Below are 20,887 nucleotides of genomic sequence, written 5' to 3'. Positions count from 1 at the left end.
TCAAAGTGACTGTTTGAATTGAATCATGTCATTTCCCAACTTAAAAATCCTCTAGTGGTTTCCCATCACTTCGGGGATAACAGACACAAACGAGTTTCACAGTGGGCTTCAGGCTCGGTGAGATCAAGCTGCTGCCCTCCTCTGCAGCCCCACCTGGCACCGTGTCCTCCTTGCAGTCAGTCCTGCCGTGTGTCGACCAACCAGCAGCCTCCCTCCCCGAGCCTTTCCTCTTCCTTCTTCCTCTGCTCTTTCCCACTCCACCTAATACTTCTACTTATTTGTCATGTCCCACTCAAACTCCCACAGGAAAGCTGTAACATACGCCCAAGACTGGAATTGACCCTCTGTTGTATTCTTCCATACACCATCATTTTCTTTTTCACTAAAAGAACTTTTCAAAAGCAGAAACAGACTCACAGACATAGGAAACAAATGTATGGTTCCCAAAAGGGAGAGGGGGGCTGGGAGAGGGATAAATTAGGAGTGTAGGATTAGCAGGTACAAACTACTATATATAAAATAGATAAACAACAAGGTCCTACTGTATAGCACAGGGAACTATACTCAATATCTGGTAATAAACTATAATGGAAAAGAATATGAAAAAGAATACATATATTCATATACATATGTATATATATAACTGAATCACTTTGCCGTACACCAGAAACGAATACAACATTGTAGATCGACTATACTTCAATTAAAAAAAAAATTAAAAATATTTTTAAAAGATTTGTCATATTTGTAATTATAACGCATTTATCCGTTGGTATGATGGTCTTCCAGACTTCTTACCCTGTGAGGGCAAGAGTGGAGCTTGCCTTGTTAAACACTGTGTCCCTTATCGCCTAGGAATATTCAACTAGACAACAGTTGAACAATGAATATTTGCTGAATAAATAAATGTAAGTGGGAAAATGTAATTTCAAAATGTCAAGAGTAGTCAGTCTCTTGCTTTCTCCTTTAAATGTTTACTTCTTGAAAAGAACATGTACCATCTTTCTCACCGGAAAAAAAAAAGTTCCAGAAGAAAAGAAAGAAAAAAGGAAAGAGCCATTTACTGAATTGATAAAATCTTGACTCTACAGAAAAATAAACATACTCTAAAAATATGTTTAGGCTAACGAATTCGTATTTTAATTATATGAAAAAATGTAAATATGAATATTATTCCTGCTACGGTTTTCTCAATTCATTTTTACCTTTGTATTTCAAAGTCTAGCTTGTTCACAAAGCATTCCAGAGAAGGAAAAAAATTATATCACTTTCTAGCCATTTCTTAAATATCAAACATTATCATAAAATGTCAAAATTTGGGCTCGAAGTCTGAATCAGAAAATAATTTTAAACACCCTTTAAACATGTATAACAATAATAACTCTTGTCTCAACCAGTTTAAAACTTTTAATAACATTTCTGGCCCGAAGTGGATAGTGGGTAAGGTTTGGTGGGGGGTCGGGGGACCTCGTCCAGCTCTTTTTTTTTTTTTTTTTTTCAAATATAAAAACCTCTTCCAGCTCTTTTTCTTCTCAAATGTAAAAGCTTGTCCTGAGCAGATGCATTTTTCACAGTGCTATCAGCGGCAGGTCTAATTGCTTTTCATGTAAATTAAGAGCACCTACCTTTGTTTAAACAGTAATCTAGGTCAAAATGAGGGGCTGGTTTATTTGTTTTCGCTTATTTGCCGCTTTGAAGTGGCTCTGAAAGCACGGCCCAAAAGTTCTTCTCGACTTTCATTTATTTATGAAAACAGTCCTCTTTTAAACTTTTTTCCCCTCCTTTCCACTTACCAATAACAGATCCAGTCCACACGTCATGAAGGCATTTGAAGATACTGGCCAGCTTGGTTATTTAAAAAACTTGGGGTTTGGGGTTGCTACTATTTATTTTTAGACCTTTAATATTTGTTAAAGCCTGATGAATCTGAGAATACGTGTAGAGGGGAAATAGGGACTCAATGGCTTTTGAGTTTGTCTCAGTTAGAGTTATAATAGGTTTCTCTTTCCCTCCTGGACACAGACACATTTGGGTTTTTTGTCAAAAAAGATATAGACCTACCCTGATTATCAGACAAATTTTGAACATAGGTTATGTCACAGTGAGGAGTTTCTGACTGGCCTTTTCTAGCTTAAGGCACCACTGACTTTGTGTGTGTGACCGATCATTGGCTGCCTGCGTGTGGAAAATTCTATCTCAGTGGGCTCTCCCTCAAACCTGGTGAAAAGGCTGTTCATGTGTTTGTGTGTTTGTTTTAGACATTTCCTGACAGGGGAGTATTTTGTGGACAATATGCCACAAAGGAAGCTTATTTTGAAAGATCAAGGAAATGTTTTTCTCATTTATATAATTTGTAGCAGTATAAGATATCATGTCTACCAAAATCCACTGTAATTGTAATGCCTTGGTTGTCATACTCTCGTGCCTATAATGCATTGATGATAAAATAATTTAGAAGCATTACCGACCCTGTAGAGGTCATGGAGCTACATGAGTCTAAATTTTAGGCACTTTCTGTAGAGGGGACCAATTCTTTACTGCTCTTGTACTGTCAAGTTATTTTATTCCCCTGTAAGAGCACATTACAATAATGCACTCACGATTATACATTTCATTTTTTAAATGTGTTGTTGCTAACGAAGAAAAAATATTGAAGGTAAACTGTGGATGGCGAGGGGAGAGCAGCCTTCAAAAGATTAACTATTGGTCAGAAAGAAAACTCAGAGTCAGGATTCTAAGAGTAATATTTTTCCTTCAAAAAGCTGAAACACTTCTTTACAAAAATAAGTAAATAAATAAGGCAGGCATTGTTGTATTTTGTATTTGTTTTGCTTACAAGAAAGTGGATTTCTTATAAAGTCTGTACTAAATACATCCATCCATCAGGAGTTGAACAGTGCGGGTGGAGGGGAGGAGAGTAAAACTACGATGCTGTAGCACTTTAAGTAAATTACAAAAGTATAGAATGTTTACTACCTGTTGGGGAAGTTAGGTGGATCTTGATGGTGGTTTGCTCATGATATATTTATGCATGTAGTATTTATTGATATCTGCCTTCTTTCAAAAAGGATTTAAGGCAGCTAAATCTTGAGGTAACTAATTTATAAAATGAACTGTCATTTTTATTACTAAAACTGTGAGATGCCTATGAAACATTTAAACAGTCTTCACATTATCCTAATTTTCTATTTATTTATTTTTAAACTAATTTATTTATTTTATTTATTTATTTTTGGCTGTGTTGGGTCTTCGTTGCGGTACGCGGGCTTCTCATTGTGGTGGCTTCTCTTGCTGCGGAGCACGGGCTCTAGGCGCGCGAGCTTCAGTAGTTGTGTCACGTGGGCTCAGTAGTTGTGACATGCGGGCTCAGTAGTTGTGGCTCACAGGCTCAGTAGTTGTGGCTTGTGGGCTCTAGAGTGCAGGCCCAGTAGTTGCAGCGCACGGGCTTCGTTGCCCTGCGGCATGTGGGATCTTCCCGGACCAGGGCTCAAACCCGTGTCCCCTGCGTTGGCTGGTGGATTCTTAACCACTGTGCCACCAGGGAAGTCCCTATTATCCTTATATTGATATGAAAAGGAGAGATGTAAGAAGAAAATATATTGGACTTGGATATTTTCAAATTTTTAAATTCAAATAAACTAAGAGCATTGCAAAGGTGAGCCATAGGATATTGAGATTTAGTTGGATCACTCATAATATTCAACTGCTCACATCCTTACTATTGGGTAAATATTCAGGTTGGAGGAAGTTGGTTCACAGGCTCCCCACACAGTTTGAATTTTAACGTCATCGTTTGGCAGAAAACACCTTTCAAATACATCTTGTGACATCATGAGACAGCCTACAATGACATTTTCCAAAGTCTCAACTATCGCAAGACCTGAAGATTTGTTTCTTTCAGAAATAACTCAAAGTTTGTTATTTAAATTGTTTCATTTTGCACGTCGAGTTCCAAAGTTTAAATTGCATTATTGCTGCTTTACATAAAATTGAAAGTGAGGTAACAGCAACTCAAATGAGCAGATAGAGCTTGTTATCAAAAATAACAGCAAGATTAATAAATTAGTTTAATGAAGTCGTGACTGAGAAGTATGTAAGTCATGTTATTTTGATCAGCAAAATCAATAGCGTATTTTGGTCTCGCTTGCCATTTTAATACTAAAAGGCCCTCAGGACAGGCAGCAGACTTGAATCTTTTCTGAAACTTTAGAATTTATGAGAACCTGAATTCTGGAACTCACAAGTAGTAGAATTTGCAGAGCTCTGAAACATTCTGTGTATTAAACATGAGTATGACATTTTCTGCTGACTAGTACCGTTATCTTACCTCCTAAATCTCACCCAAATCCTTTGACTGTTCTTCAGCCGCATGGGTGTCTCTCACTGTGACTTTTCTCTTGCTTCTTCTGTGGTTGTTGACATAGTTCCCAGTGAGTCTCCAAGCTGTGGTCACAGTACCAGTTCAACACGCAAACGTGACCACGTGTCTCCTGCTTGAATCCCTTTGAAGCTTTCCATTGGCCTCGGAATAACAATTAAAATCCTTAATGCACCCCACCATGCACTGTCAAGGCTGGCCCCTTCTTGACCACCCAACCTCCTCTGCACCACCAGAGCCCACGCCCAGGGCCCTGAGCCCCCAAAACTGGTCTCGCTCAGGTCTTCAAGCTCACCATTCTCCCTTCTATCATAGGGCCTCTGGATAAGCTATTCCCTCAGTCTGCAATATTCTCCACTCCCACTTCTCACGCCTCCCCCACTGGCCCGGGTAAATCCTACCATCTTCCTCAAAGGGCCTTTTCTAGGCCTCTCAGGTCTTTCTGCTGTGTGGTCTTGCAGTACTTACCATTGTGCTATGTATACAGCTATGCTTGTGTGATAATTTGTTTAGTACCTGCCCCAGGTACATGAGGACAAAGGCTGATTCTGCCTTTGCTCACCTTTATCCGTAAAACCTAAAACAGTGCCTGACACCTAATACATACCCAATCATATTTGCTGAACAAACCAACGTACATATAACTAAGAAGCTGATCCAGTTAGCTAGTTTTATCTTCCCATAACGCAAAGACCACTTGAATGAATTTTCAAAGTACTATGTATAGAAGCCACCACTCTTGCTTTTTTCATATGTTTCTAATATTAAAATGGCAAGTGAGACACCAAAAACATGCTATTAATTTTGCTGATTAGAACAAAATTACTTAGATATTTCTCAGCCATAAGTTTATTGAACTAATTTTTCTTGCTGAGATTCTCTGTAACAAGCTCAATTTGCTTTTTGAAATGGTTTTGACAGTCCACAGACCTGACTGTATTGTTCTCAGCTTATTTCTTTTGTGTTAAAAACCACCCTCATCTCCTAAAATGTCTCCTCCTCTTGAATGTTCTGTATTTTCATAAAGAATCTTTCTAATATTTATGTGTAATACGAGGCTATAAAAACAAAATTAAAGATAATAGGGTTCTATCTATCTATACTCTGATTCTGTTGAATTGTAAATAATTCAAATCATCTTCATCTCCAAACTTTAAAATACAGCTTTAGATTCTTCTCCAGACTATATTACCAAACGTTTATACCACTTGTATTTTCAAAGTAGGTAATTGCCTGGTATCAGCAGAACTGGGTTTAATAATTTTTCTGCAGGAGTCACCTGCCGCCTCGAGAGCGAGGCAGTAACTTTCCTTGAATGATGTTATTTCTCTATTTTCATTGGCATATTTAAATCTTGTTGGTGTACATTTTTTTTCCTATGGTGTTAAGCTAATCAATTTTTCTTAACATCTTTATTGGAGTGTAATTGCTCTACAACGTTGTGTTAGTTTCTGCTGTATAACAAAGTGAATCAGCAATATGTATATATGTATCCCCATATCGTCTCCCTCTTGCATCTCCCTCACCCCCTCCCTATCCCACCCCTCTAGGTGGACACAAAGCACCGAGCTGATCTCCCTGTGCTATACGGCTGCTTCCTACTAGCTATCTATTTTACATTTGGTAGTGTATATATGTCCATGCCACTCTCTCACTTCGTCCCAGCTTACCCTTCCCCCTCCCTGTGTCCTCAAGTCCATACTCTACGTCTGCATCTTTATTCCTGTCCTGCCCTTAAGTTCTTCAAACCATTTTGTTTTTTTAGATTCCATATATATGTGTTAGAGTATGGTATTTATTTTTCTCTTTCTGACTTACTTCACTCTGTATGGCAGACTCTAGGTCCCTCCACCTCACTACAAATAACTCAATTTCGTTTCTTTATATGGCTGAGTAATATTCCATTGTATATATGTGCCACATCTTCATTATCCATTCATCTGTCAGTGGACACTTAGGTTGCTTCCATGACCTGGCTATTGTAAATAGAGCTGCAGTGAACATGTGTTACTTGACTCTTTTTGAATGATGGTTTTCTCAGGGTATATGCCCAGGAGTGGGATTGCTGGGTCGTATGGTAGTTCTATTTTTAGTTTTTTAAGGAACCTCCATACCGTTCTCCATAGAGGCTGTATCAATTTACATTCCCACCAACAGTGCAAGATGGTTCCCTTTTCTCCACACCCTCTCCAGCATTTATTGTTTGTAGATTTTTTGATGATGGCCATTCTGACTGGTGTGAGATGATATCTCATTGTAGTTTTGATTTGCATTTCTCTAATGACTAGTGATGTTGAGCATCCTTTCATGTGTTTGTTGGCAATCTGTATATCTTCTTTAGAGAAATGTCTATTTAGGTCTTCTGCTCGTTTTTGGATTGGGTTGTTTGTTTATTTGATATTGAGCTGCATGAGCTGTTTGTAAATTTTGGAGATTAATCCTTTGTCAGTTGCTTCAGTTGCAAATATTTCCTCCCATTCTGAGGGCTGTATTTTCAGCTTGTTTATGTTTTCCTTTGCTGGGCAAAAGCTTTTAAGTCTCATTAGGTCCCATTTGTTTATTTTTGTTTTTATTTCCGTTTCTCTAGGAGGTGGGTCAAAAAGGATCTTGCTGTGACTTATGTCATAGAGTGTTCTGCCTATGTTTTTCTCTAAGAGTTTTATAGTGTCTGGCCTTACATTTAGGTCTTTAATCAATGTTGAGTTTATTTTTGTGTATGGTGTTAGGGAGTGTCCTAATTTCATTCTTTTACATATAGCTGATCAGTTTTCCCAGCACCACTTATTGAAGAGGGTGTTTTTTCTCCATTGTATATTCTTGCCTCCTTTATTAAAAATACGGTGACCATATGTGTGTGGGTTTATTTCTGGGCTTTCTATCCTGTTCCATTGATCTATATGTCTGTTTTTGTGCCAGTACCATACTGTCTTGATTACTGTAGCTTTGTAGTATAGTCTGAAGTCTGGGAGCCTGATTCCTCCAGCTCCGTTTTTCTTTCTCAAGATTGCTTTGGCTATTCGGGGTCTTTTGTGTTTCCATACAAATTGTGAAATTTTTTGTTCTAGTTCTGTGAAAAATGCCATTGGTAGTTTAATAGGGATTGCATTGAATCTATAGATTGCTTTGGGTAGTATAGTCATTTTCACAATGTTGATTCTTCCAATCCAAGAATGTGGTATATCTCTCCATCTGTTTGTATCATCTTTAATTTCTTTCTTCAGTGTCTTATAGTTTTCTGCATACAGGTGTTTTGTCTCCTTAGGTAAGTTTATTCCTAGGTATTTAGTTCTTTTTGTTGCAATGGTAAATGGGAGTGTTTCCTTAATTTCTCTTTCAGATTTTTCATCATTAGTGTATAGGAATGCAAGAGATTTCTGTGCATTAATTTTGTATCCTGCTACTTTACCAAAATCATTGATAAGCTCTAGTAGTTTTCTGGTAGCATCTTTAGGATTCTCTATGTATAGTATCATGTCATCTGCAAACAGTGACAGCTTTACTTCTTCTTTTCCGATTTGGATTCCTTTTATTTCTTTTTCGTCTCTGATTGCTGTGGCTAAAACTTCCAAAACTATGTTGACTAATAGTGGTGAGAGTGGGCAACCTTGTCTTGTTCCTGATCTTAGAGGAAATGGTTTCAGTTTATCACCATTAAGAATGATGTTGGCTGTGGGTTTGTCATATATGGCCTTTATTATGTTGAGATAAGTTCCCTCTATGCCTACTTTCTCGAGGGTTTTTATCATAAATGGGTGTTAAATTTTGTCAAAAGCTTTTTCTGTGTCTGTTGAAATGATCATATGGTTTTTCTCCTTCAATTTGTTAATATGGTGTATCACATTGATGGATTTGCATATATTGAAGAATCCTTGCATTCCTGGGATAAACCCCACTTAATCGTAATGTATGATCCTTTTAATGTGCTGTTGGATTCTGTTCGCTAGTATTTTGTTGAGGATTTTTGCATCTATGTTCGTCAGTGATATTGGCCTGTAGTTTTCTTTCTTTGTGACATCTTTGTCTGGTTTTGGTATCAGGGTGATGGTGGCCTTGTAGAATGAGTTTGGGAGTGTTCCTCCCTCTGCTATATTTTGGAAGAGCTTGAGAAGGATAGGTATTAGCTCTTCTCAAAATGTTTGATAGAATTCACCTGTGAAGCCATCTGGTCCTGGGCTTTTGTTTGTTGGAAGATTTTTAATCACAGTCTCAATTTCAGTGCTTGTGATCGGTCTGTTTATATTTTCTGTTTTTTCCTGGTTCAGTCTCAGAAGGTTGTGCTTTTCTAAGAATTTGTCCATTTCTTCCAGGTTGTCCATTTTATTGGCATATAGTTGCTTGTAGTAATCTTTCATGATCCTTTGTACTTCTGCAGTGTCAGTTGTTACTTTTCCTTTTTCATTTATAATTCTATTGATTTGAGTCTTCTCTCTTTTTTTCTTGATGAGTCTGGCTAAAGGTTTATCAATTTTGTTTATCTTCTCAGATAACCAGCTTCTAGATTTATTGATCTTTGCTCTGTTTTCCTTCATTTCTTTTTCATTTATTTCTGATCTGATCTTTATGATTTCTTTCCCTCTGCTAACTTTGTGGTTTTTTTGTTCTTCTTTCTCTAATTGCTTTAGGTGTAAGGTGAGGTTGTTTATTTGAGGTGTTTCTTGTTTCTTGAGGTAGGATTGTATTGCTATAAACTTCCCTCTTAGAACTGCTTTTGCTGCATCCCATAGGTTTCGAGTCATCGTGTTTTCATTGTCATTTGTTTCTAGGTATTTTTTGATTTCCTCTTTGATTTCTTCAGTGATTTCTTGGTTATTTAGTGGTGTATTGTTTAGCCTCCATGTGTTTGAATTTTTTACAGTTTTTTTCCTGTAATTGATATGTAGTCTCATAGCATTGTTGTTGGAAAAGATACTTAATACGATTTCAATTTTCTTAAATTTACCAAGGCTTGATTTGTGACCCAAGATATGATGTATCCTGGAGAATGTTCCATGAGCACTTGCGAAGAAAGTGTATTCTGTTGTTTTTGAATGGAATGTCCTATAAATATCTATTAAGTCCCTCTTGTTTAATGTCTCATTTAAAGCTTGTGTTTCCTTATTTATTTTCATTTTGGATGATCTGTCCATTGGTGAAAGTGGGGTGTTAAAGTCCCCTACTATGATTGTGTTACTGTCTATTTCCCCTTTTATGGCTGTTAGCACTTGCCTTATGTATTGAGGTGTTCCTATGTTGGGTGCATAAATAGTTACAATTGTTATATCTTTTTCTTGGACTGATCCCTTGATCACTATGTAGTGTCCTTCTTTGTCTCTTGTAATACTCTTTATCTTAAAGTCTATTTTGTCTAATATGAGAATTGCTACTCCAGCTTTCTTTTGATGTCCATTTGCATGGAATATCTTTTTCCATCCCCTCACTTTCAGACTGTTTGTGTCCCTAGGTCTGAAGTGGGTCTCTTGTAGACAGCATATATACTGGTCCTGTTTTTGTATCCATTCAGCCAGTCTGTGTCTTTTGGTTGGAGCACTTAATCCATTTACACTTAAGGTAGTTATCGATATGTATGTTCCTATTACCATTTTCTTAATTGTTTTGGGTTTGTTTCTGTAGATCTTTTCCTTCTCTTTTGTTTCCTGCCTAGAGAAGTTCCTTTAGCATTTGCTATAAAGCTGGTTTGGTGGTGCTGAATTCTCTTAGCTTTTGCTTGTCTGTAAAGGTTTTAATTTCTCTGTCAAATCTGAATGAGGTGCTTGCTAGGTAGAGTAATCTTGGTTGTAGGTTTTTCCCTTTCATCACTTTAAATATGTCCTGCCACTCCCTTCTGGCTTGCAGTTTCTGCTGAAAGATCAGCTGTTAACCTTATGGGAAATCCCTTGTATGTTATTTGTTGTTTTTCCCTTGCTGCTTTTAATAATTTTTCTTCATATTTAATTTTTGATACTTTGATTAATATGTGTCTTGGCATGTTTCTCCTTGGATTTATCCTGTATGGGCCTCTCTGTGCTTCCTGGACTTGATTGACTATTTCCTTTCCCATATTAGGGAAGTTTTCAACTATAATCTCTTCATTTATTGAAGAGATTATTGTGTTAATTTAATAGAATAAAATTAATTTAATTTATTGTCATTTAATTTCATTTATTGTATTGTTCATCTTGTTTTTTGCTCTTTAGTTCTTCTAGGTCCTTGTTAAACGTTTCTTGTATTTTCTTCATTCTATTTCCAAAATTTTGGATCATCTGTACTATCATTATTCTGAATTCTTTTTCAGGTAGACTGCCTATTTCCTCTTCATTTGTTTGGTCTGGTGGGTTTTTACCTTGCTCCTTCATCTGCTGCATATTTCTCTGTCTTCTCATTTTGTTTAACTTTCTGTGTTTGTGGTCTCCTTTCTTCAGGCTGCAGGTTCGTAGTTCCCATTGTTTTTGGTGTCTGCCCCCAGTGGCTAAGGTGGCTTCAGTGGCTTGTGTAGGCTTCCCGGTGGAGGGGCCTGGTGCCTGTGTTCTGGTGGATGAGGCTGGATCTTGTGTTTCTGGTGGGCAGGGCCGCGTCCAGTGGTGTGTTTTGGGGTGTCTGTGACCTTATTATGATTTTAGGCAGCCTCTGTGCTAATGGATGGGGCTGTGTTCCTGTCTTGCTAGTTGTTTGGCATAGGGTGTCCTGCACTGGGGCTTGCTGGTTGTCGAGTGGAGCTGCATCTTAGCGTTGAGATGGAGATCTCTGGGAGAGCTTCTGCCATTTGATATTATGTGCAGCCAGGAGTTCTGTGGTGGACCAATGTCCTGAACTTGGCTCTGCCACCTCAGAGGCTCAGGCCTGACACATGGTCGGAGCACCAAGACCCTGTCAGCCACATGGCTCAGAAGAAAAGGGAGGAAAAAAGAATGAAAGAAAGAAAAATAAAATAAAATAAAATATAGTTATTAAAAGAAAAAATAAAAGAAAGAAAGAAGAAAGCAACCAAACCAACAAACAAATCCTCCAATTATAATAAGTGCTAAAAACTATACTAAAAATCAGAAAAAAGACAGAACCCTAGGGCAAATGGTGAACGCAAAGCTATACAGACAAAATCACACACAGAAGCATACACACTCACAAAAAGAGAAAAAGGGAAAACAATATATATATCGTTGCTCCCAAAGTCCCCCTCCTCAATTTCGGATGATTCGTTGTCTATTCAGGTATTCAACAGATGCAGGCACATCAGGTTGACTGTGAAGCTTTAATCCGCTGCTCCTGAGGCTGCTGGGAGAGATTTCCCTTTCTCTTCTTTGTTCGCACAGCTCCCGGGGTTCAGCTTTGGATTTGGCCCCGCCTCTGCGTGTAGGTCGCCTGAGGGCGTCTGTTCCCGCCCAGACAGGACGGGGTTAAAGGAGCAGCTGCTTCGGGGGCTCTGGCTCACTCAGGCCGCGGGGAGGGAGGGGTACGGAGGAGGCGGGGCGAGCCTGCGGCGTCAGAGGCGTCGTGACGTTGCAGCAGCGTGAGGCGCGCCGTGCGTTCTCCCGGGGAAGTTGTCCCTGGATCACGGGAGCCTGGCAGTGGCGGCTGCACAGGCTCCTGGGAGGGGCGGTGTGGAGAGTGACCTGTGCTTGCACACAGGCTTCTTGGTGGCGGCAGCAGCAGCCTTAGCGTCTCCTGCCTGTCTCTGGGGTCCGCGCTGATGGCCGCGGCTCGCGCCCGTCTCTGGAGCTCGTTTAGGCGGCGCTCTGAATCCCCTCTCCTCGCGCACCGCGAAACAAAGAGGTAAGAAAAAGTCTCTTGCCTCTTCGGCAGCTGCAGACCTTTTCCCGGACTCCCTCCCGGCTCGCCGTGGCGCTCTAGCCCCTTCAGGCTGTGTTCACGCCGCCAACCCCAGTCCTCTCCCTGCGATCCGACCGCAGCCCGAGCCTCAGCTCCCAGCCCCGCCCACCCCGGTGGGGGAGCAGACAAGCCTCTCGGGCTGGTGAGTGCTGGTTGGCGCCGAGCCTCCATGCGGGAACCTCTCCGCTTTGCCCTCCGCACCCCTGTGGCTGCGCTCTCCTCCGTGGCTCCAAAGCTCCCCCCTCCGCCACCCGCAGTCTCTGCCCGCGAAGGGGATCCTAGTGTGTGGACACCTTTCCTCCTTCACGGCTCCCTCCCACTAGTGCAGGTCCCGTCCCTATTCTTTTGTCTCTGTTATTTCTTTTTTCTTTTGCCCTCCCCAGGTAGGGCAAGTTTCTTGTGGGGAGTTTCTTGCCTTTTGGGAGGTCTGAGGTCTTCTGCCAGCGTTCAGTGGGTGTTCTGTAGGAGCAGTTCCACGTGTAGATGTATTTCTGATACATTTGTGGGGAGGAAGGTGATCTCCGCGTCTCACTCCTCCGCCATCCTGAAGGTCTCTCCTCCAAGCTAATCAATTTATACAGAAAGAATCTGCATCTTATTGTTTTCCTTACTATGCTTTGTTTCAAGATAAAATTGAAACTTGGTGGGGAGTAGAGGATATATTCACTACAGAAAGACACTGAGGATTTATGATCATTTTAATCACCCTACAGGATGAAACCTAAGGACAGACAATTATCACTACACTTTCTCTGCTTTACCTGATTTTACATGAGCGTTTTCAACAGTTGTTCCCTCCTCCTTCAGTTTGTTGTTTCAGGATGGTTGATATTAATTGAAAAGTTAGTTCTAGAAGAATGTGACTGTTTTCATTATGAATCCAATCAATCTAAACATCCCTTGAGAAATATCCATTTAAAATATCCCACTACCGTGAAGATTCTGTTCCTACTCTTAAAAACAATGATTGCATCTGATTAGGAAAAAACTATTTTAATGTATAAATATTAATAATAATTATAATTAAGAATTAAACAGCATTTTAAAATATTAGCTAGCACTCTAAGTGTTTATGGATATTAACTCACTCTATCTCGATAAATGCATGGAAGGTTTCATTTTCTCCCCATTTTAAAGATGTAATTAAGGCACAGAGAGATCGAGTGTCTCACTCAAGGTTACACAGACATGGCAGTTTTGTAGCAAAGCTGGGGTTCATCCACAGGAATTGGGTTTCAGAACCTGCCCTTTCAGCATCTTATAAATGTGAATAGGACAAGTAACACCAAACGTTAACAACCCTAAAGGTGCTGTGAGAGCGTGGAGGGTTAGTGCCAGAGCCAGAGGCCCGAGCCCAGCCTGGGCCTTCCCTGAACCTGAAACATAGGTGCTATAGTGGGGCTCACCCATCAACAATTACATATGGAAAGATCCACAGAGTCTAGCGTTCAAGACCAAAGCAGAGCTATAAACTTCTTGAATATCTGCAAGAAACTGCAGTATGCATTTTAAAAGATGAAATTCAAATCCAACTTTCGAGGAACCCTGGAAGACTTCCTCAAAACCTTGGGTTTCCAGGAGCCATTCCAAGTCCCCTGGTCCCTTCGGTAGCTCAGCTGGTAGAGCAGAGGACTGTAGTTGAAGTCCCCTGTGCTACAGAGCCAGAGCCTTTACTTCACTGCTCGTCTGCTCTCCAGTGCACAGTGGCCCCCACACAGATTCCATGAGATGTTAGAATCCTGTTTTCTTGGTTAAAAGATGATTTTATTTTATTTTTTCTTTCAATAAAGGAATACTGATCCGTGGGCATAGATCACTACATACCAGAGTTGAATAACTTTTCTCTGCTCAAGAAACCATTTCCAATTTCAAGATGTCTCATCACTCCCCCCTCCCCCTTGATATTCTGTAGAAATCTCCCTTCATTTGGACTCATCTATAGCCGTTATTGGCTATGCAGCAGTAGCCCTGTGGCCGAGTGGCATTCTTAGACACCCAGCACTCAGCCTGAAGGAGCACGAGGGTTTTTACTGAATCACTGTGTTGTACACCTGACACTACTATAATAGTGTATGTTAATTCTAACTCAATAGAAAATGAAAATACAGAGGACATATATATTGTATCTGTGTCATATATCAAGTACCCACTGTGTGAAAAGATCAGATGAATTCATGTGAGAGATAAGACAAACATGAATGATACCATATAGAGAGAGAGAGAGAGAGAGAGAGATCTACCCATATGAATATACACGTATTACACAGAGAGATAGCGAGCCTAGGATAGATGAATGTGGCGGACATGATTATGGTAAAAAAAAGTACTAGGAAGTATCCTCACCTCCTCCACAAATTCTTGAGTAAAATGAAAGACTAAGTAAAATGAAAAAACGAGGGACACATGCATTTTTTCCCTTCAACAGAACCAGAAACAAGTATTTGTAAATTCACACAGTAGTAAACATAATCGTGGGCTCTGGGAATACAGTGTGGCCTAAAGTTTGTCCTACCCTTAATCTAATTATCATCATGTGTAATCGGAATTAGCAACAGGGACTGAGTGGGAGGGGCTTTAAACAAGACAGAAAGGTGGCAGGTCTTAGATAAATTCACAAACATTTCACTTTTCACAAAGATAAATAAGCATATAAATTTCTTGCTTTTACTACTAGAAGAAAAAAGCAAAAAGGCTCTAGATGGACTCATGAAATAAAGTTTAGCTTAACACACTGCTAGGGTAGACTTTTTATGATTATTAAGAATTTTTTCCGTTCATGAATTGGGAGATTGGGATTGACATATATACACTAATATGTATAAAATAAGTAACTAATAAGAACCTGCTGTATAAAAACTAAATAAAATAAAATTCAAAAATTCAAAAAAAAATTTTTTCCCGTTTGTTTTAAGTCAGCAGTAATCTCTTGTTACCATGCATCTCAGTTTTTTAAGAGTTTCAGAACTGAAATTATGCATATAAAACATCAGATCAAGCTTTTTTCCAGTTTATATATTTCATTTATTTTGTTTTACAGTTCCTACTCTTCTAAGACAAAGTGATTTCGAATTTCTGTGCAAGCAAGAAAACTCAAGGCCTCTTTAAAGAAGAAGAGAAGGTAAGTCCCGGGAACAAAAATGTCTCCAGACCTACCAAATAAGACAAAAAAGTCTTCTTAAAATATACAACTTGTTTGTCTTGACAAAATAAGACACTTGCGCTAAACTGCAGTGTACTTTGTAGCTCATTACTAATGCTGTTAACCTCTATGAATTAGTGGTAGGTAAATGATTCCAAAAAGTGTAATTAAGCTGATTTTCTTATTCTTTCTGATAATATGAAAGCAATGGCATTTCTACTGCTTTTTTATTTCTGAAAAATTAGCTGAATGAGAACATCCTAAAATATAGAATCTCTGCTTTTTAACAAGAGAGAATTTTCTACTAGGATGGAGTAGACCAAGCAATGGATTATAGAGCATGTGTGTTTCCCCACTTTGTCAGTGATTTGTTTGGAAGCTCTTTTGTTCTCAGGAAGTCTTAATCCTTTCTGAGCAGCACTTACATGGCAACCTTAGAGAATTGAACTTGTACCTGGTTATTTTTGTTCTCTCCTTGATATAGCTCAGTGCGTTTTCTCAATGGTAACCATGGTCTAGTAATTTAAAGCTTCTGAACCTTGTGAACAGATTCATTTAAAACTGTATTCTGAAGGGTTTCCTCAAAATGAAAAGCGTTTTCTACTAGAAAGCTATAAAAGAATTTACAACAGAAAATCTGATAAATGTCCTGCCCAGGATGTGTATATACAGTGGTTTGCCTAGAAGATCCAGTTTCCTAGAGTAAATCATTCAGAAAGTGCCTGACTCTTTGGCTTAATGGGTTGAATCTTTGAGTTCTTTGACTTCGCTTGATCGATGGCTTGTTTCCTCTTTTAATACGTAATTCAGTAAAATTTGCCCTTGGAGAAAGGGTTTTCTAGATTATGAAATAATTATGAAATACAAATGTGTAAGAATGACAACATTTTTATGTCAGAAAAATTGAGTTACTGGTACATATTTCTTTCTGATGCTCTCCGTTCAAAGACAATATACTGTTCTTTTTTCAGATGAAAAATAAATCATTGCAAAAGTTTAGAGGTTAAGTGCCCACATCTTGAGTCTATGACAATAGCTACGGTTGTGTTGCTGATATAATTTTCTATTCAGGTTACTAGATTTGAATTAACTTTATATCCAAAATAAGTAATCCTTTATTTTTTTTCCTCCTTTGAAGTTGACATAAACTTAGTACTTGCAGAAGAGTGTTTTTTGCTTTTCAGCTTAGAGAAGGGCAAAGAGAAAATAGAAGGGATTTTTTTTTAACAATAAAGTTGTGGTTTAATTGCTACACACAATAGTAGCAACCACTGTTGTTTGCTTTCAATATTCCTTTCCGGCACTTATTTTTTTACTTTTCAGGTAAGGGTGTCTCAGAGAAAAGTGATAGGAGAATCCTTTAATAAAAGTTCTTGCAGACACACACACACATCCTTACATGCTCAGTAATTAACCAAAACTAAAATAAAGCCCTGGTGCGAATGGCTGTTATGTGCCACCTCCTGCATGCAGGGTAATTTTTCCCCCTTGATCGTGGTTTAGGTAATGGTGAGATTCCTCTGTTAAGATAAAACAGTTAATACAAAATAGACTTACAATTTACCATCTATATTTTCCTCAGTAGCTGTTAAGATTCTTTCTAAGAATTTTAGCATTATATTTTGCACACAGCCCATGGAAACAAAGACCCTGGGAATGTATGTGCTATATATATATATTATATATATATATATGGCTTAGATAAGAAGTGATTTACCTAAGTTGCTTTGCTGATATTTTCCTCAAATTCTCCTCCTGACTTTTCATTCAAATGTGAATCATGACAAAGGCTGTGAAAAACCTACCCATATAGTTTGAAAATAGACTTCAAATAAATTACATTTTTAGGATAAATTGTCACTGAAGTATTCTGGAATTAGGTGCGTAGCTCTTCTTATTATGAATGGGAGCTACGCACCTAATTTCACACACCGTAACCTGAAATGTAATCACCTGTGTGTTTTCTCCTATAAAAAGATAACGCGATATTCAGTGCAAAAGCAGTACTTGGTTTTCTGAAACCCACTGTTGATGAGATTGCTTCGGATCTCCAGCATTTCACCCTAGAAAGAGCTCTTTCTATAAACGCCGTGATCATAAAACATGTCGACCTCCCCTTGTTTTCTAAGTACCCTCTCTTCAAACCCTCCTCTTGTCAGTTCATGAAAAGCACTCTTCCCATACCCGGAGGCTCTCGACAACAAGCATGTAGTCTTTCATAGCTAGCATATAAACTCAAATGCTCTAGTGCTCCTCTGAGAGTCCCACTGAATGATAACTGTTCATATGAGACAGTTGCTGCTGTGTAGGTAGGCTGCTGCCTTAAAAACACACGTATAAGCGTATCTCTTGGTGAAGAAACAAAAGGTTACCTTCCACAGACCCCCAAACTCTTCCTAAATCAGGCGAATCAACTGCCTATTTTCTAACCTGGGAAACACCCAAAACAAAACAAAACAATGCTAAAAGAGTCTTTCCAAACTATTTTCTCTAGGAAGATTTCAGAGTTTGCCTGTTATGATTTAGACTTGATATTGTGAATATGCTTTAGGGCATAGGCTTTAGGTAATATTTTTCAGTGTGATTGTAAACGTACTTTAAATGTCCTGAGGTTACCCAGATATTTTTAACTAAGCCCAACAAAGATGCAGAAACATTTCCTCAATTTAAAAAATTACAAAATGATGTTTTGCAAAAAATTGCAACTAGAACTAAATATCGCACAATTTCCATGGCACAGAATCTGGCTATTGTTTAAAAGTTGGTAGGAAGAATGGAAAACATGTAAACTGTGGTCCATTTTAGAAGTGGAGACAAGGAATATCATAAATAATTGAAATCCACAGATAAGCCAAAGCTTATCATTTTTAGTCAGTAAGCTCCACCCTTTTCCAGGGCTTTATAAAACTGAACTCAAAATTATAAAACCTTTGATTGTATAAAACTTTGTTTTTTTTCTCTTCGATCAACATTGGCCAAAAGAGAAAGGGAAAAGCAAAGAACCCAGTAATACTCAAACTGAATATTCCCTCCCTGCCTTGACTGGGATGGGATGCCGATTATATCACTATTTGGCAGATAATCAAAGAATTCAGTGAAATGAAAGAAACAGCATAAATTAACAATGTCGAAAAAAATCATAAGCCATTCCAACGATTATAAGTATCTCTGTGTTTGTTGTCGTGTGGAACAAAAGTCAGAATGGCTGACTACAGATTTTACTTTTCATCTGGATGCTTTGGTATTTTGCAGACACAGCATTTGGTGCAAGGGAAATGTTAGAGTTTAAAATTTGTGAGATACTGTGGTAATTTTTCACTGTGCTTCTTGGTCCCTTCCTCCTGGGTAAGAAGGATTATCCTGGAGCCTGGGCCCCAGCAGTGTGGTTCAAGGAGTCCTGTTTGGCCTGAGACTTGGGAAAGAATGTCTGAGCTTTCTGAAGAGGCCAGTCTGATTTCAAAATTTTGGGAAGTCTGTACCCAACGGGGCATTCAGGCTGATTGAGTGCTTTGACTGTTCGTGTTTGCATGTGACTTTACAGCAGGGGTTCGCTAAGTACGATGCCCATGTCTGTATTCTGTCATTTAGCCAGTGTGACCTCAATTTTAAAAAAAATTTAAAGGGGCATAAACAGATTTTCCTGTTAAAATATATAACCTATGGGGGAATAGGAACAAAGGGCAAGGTGGTTACAAAAAATTTCCATGTATTAGGTCGCTGCTTTTTTTAAATCGTGAATTAAAATTGAACAGTAATTTACTCTATATTAGGAAGTTAGAGAATGAGCAAAATGGATTTGTTAGGGCTGTCCCAGGGCTAGTGAAGAAATGGCAGAAATAGCTAATTAACGAAGAAGAGGCGTTGGCAGACGCACATGTTAGAAAGCACCACTCTTACTTTGATTATTTCAGTTTTGTCTTATATCAGCCATAAGCATTGCTCTCACTAAGTTAAGGTTGGTAGATATTCCAAGGCCCCTAGAAAACCACAGTGTAGTTATTCTGGGACCTGGATAGGGGCCATATTGTAAACTGATGTGACAGATTGCTTTCTACACAAGTGCGTGGCTTGGTCGTTGGTCATGAGTTGCCATTGGCATGGATTTGCACAGACGGAAAAGTGGATCCTTAAAGAACACCATGGGGTGGCGGTACCCGTGCTGAGACATGTCCTCCATCCCCAAGGGGCTTTTTCATGTCCTAATGTCTTCTGCCACCACAGTCCTGGCCCCATGGGATTCTGAGTGTCCTCTGTCTTACGGCAAGAGCCAAGGCTGTGGAAATCCGCGGCCTAGAATAAAGTGATACCCCTCAAACGCTTCCCATCAGCTGAGACCAGACCACTCACTTCACAGCTTGTGGCCCAACCCACAGGGAACCATGTAAGAAACTAGTCTCTAAAACACTATCAACAGAGAACAATTAGGAGGGAGACCAGGCAAGATGACTAAAGGCAGAGGAACAAATCTTCTGTTTATTAACTCAGGAATCAGAAAATATCTCCTCAGGGATTATATGGAGAGTGTTTTGCTAATAGGTGGTACCAATTTGCCTTCAGTTTTCCAATCAGTAAAAATAAATGAATGAATGCAATGCTACGGAAGACGTTGTTTGATGTAATGACGGTAGCGTGGTAATACTGTCTCTATTATTCTTGAACACTTCGCGTAACACCTCATTGCCTTAAAAACTTGGCAATGTTAATTCACTTCTCAGTTTCTTAATCTGTAAAATGGGAATAATAAACCTCCCTACTGTTCTTTTATGAAGAGAAAATGTGGTTAATATACCAAGGTTCCTATATATATAATGCTCAATAAATTATAACTATTATTATTGAAGGTAATTATTTTACAAGAGCACCACTTTCTACAACAGGTCTCTAATTTGAACTTCCTTTTTTTTTTTTTTTAAACAGGGTTACTTGTTTTTTAATTTTTATTATTTATTTTTATTTTTGGCTGTGTTGGGTCTTCGCTTCCGTGCAAGGGCTTTCTCTTGTTGTGGCAAGTGGGGGCCACTCTTCATCGCGGTGCGCGGGCCTCTCACTGTCGCGGCCTCTCTCGTTGCGGAGCACAGGCTCCAGACGCCCAGGCTCAGTAGTTGTGGCTCACGGGCCCAGCTGTTCCGCGGCATGTGGGATCTTCCCAGACCAGGGCTCGAACCTGTGTCCCCTGCATTGGCAGGCAGATTCTCAACCACTGTGCCACCAGGGAAGCCCTGAACTTCCTTTTCTAAGACCTGTTAGGTAAGCGATAGAGTGCAGATATTTTCAACCTTCTTATATTTTATCATATTTATAAGATATTTATTGACAGACAAGGGATGAAATTTAAACTTGATGAGTAGAAGAAAGAATAGAAATCGGCAATGCCGAGAATTTGTTTTTAATGGAGCAGCCACAATTCAAGCAATCCCCATTCCACCTCGCAGATCAGACTGCGATGGGAAGATTTAGGGAGGTGCAATGAACGTTGAAGGTTTTACCTCTAGGAAATGTAGCCAATTGCCAGTGTTGTCTCCAAGCCATCTTTCTTGCTAGCTTCTGAATGGAAGACGCTGCTTTAC

General features: G+C 39.1%; 1 protein-coding gene across 13 annotated transcripts in view; it reads left to right on the top strand.

Moving 5' to 3' along the window:
* Positions 1-20,887, top strand: part of TENM3 (teneurin transmembrane protein 3) — a 2,524,603-nt gene that overhangs the window by 1,812,573 nt on the left and 691,143 nt on the right. For all 13 annotated transcript variants that reach the window (XM_059909693.1, XM_059909692.1, XM_059909687.1 and 10 more), the window contains one exon: positions 15,219-15,299. The gene's annotated coding sequence lies outside the window, so the exon portion shown is untranslated. The remainder of the gene's footprint in view (positions 1-15,218; positions 15,300-20,887) is intronic.

Source organism: Balaenoptera ricei, chromosome 21 (genome assembly GCF_028023285.1).
Source record: "Balaenoptera ricei isolate mBalRic1 chromosome 21, mBalRic1.hap2, whole genome shotgun sequence".
Classification (NCBI taxonomy): Eukaryota; Metazoa; Chordata; class Mammalia; order Artiodactyla; family Balaenopteridae; genus Balaenoptera; species Balaenoptera ricei.
This window is presented reverse-complemented; position numbering and strand designations above follow the sequence as displayed.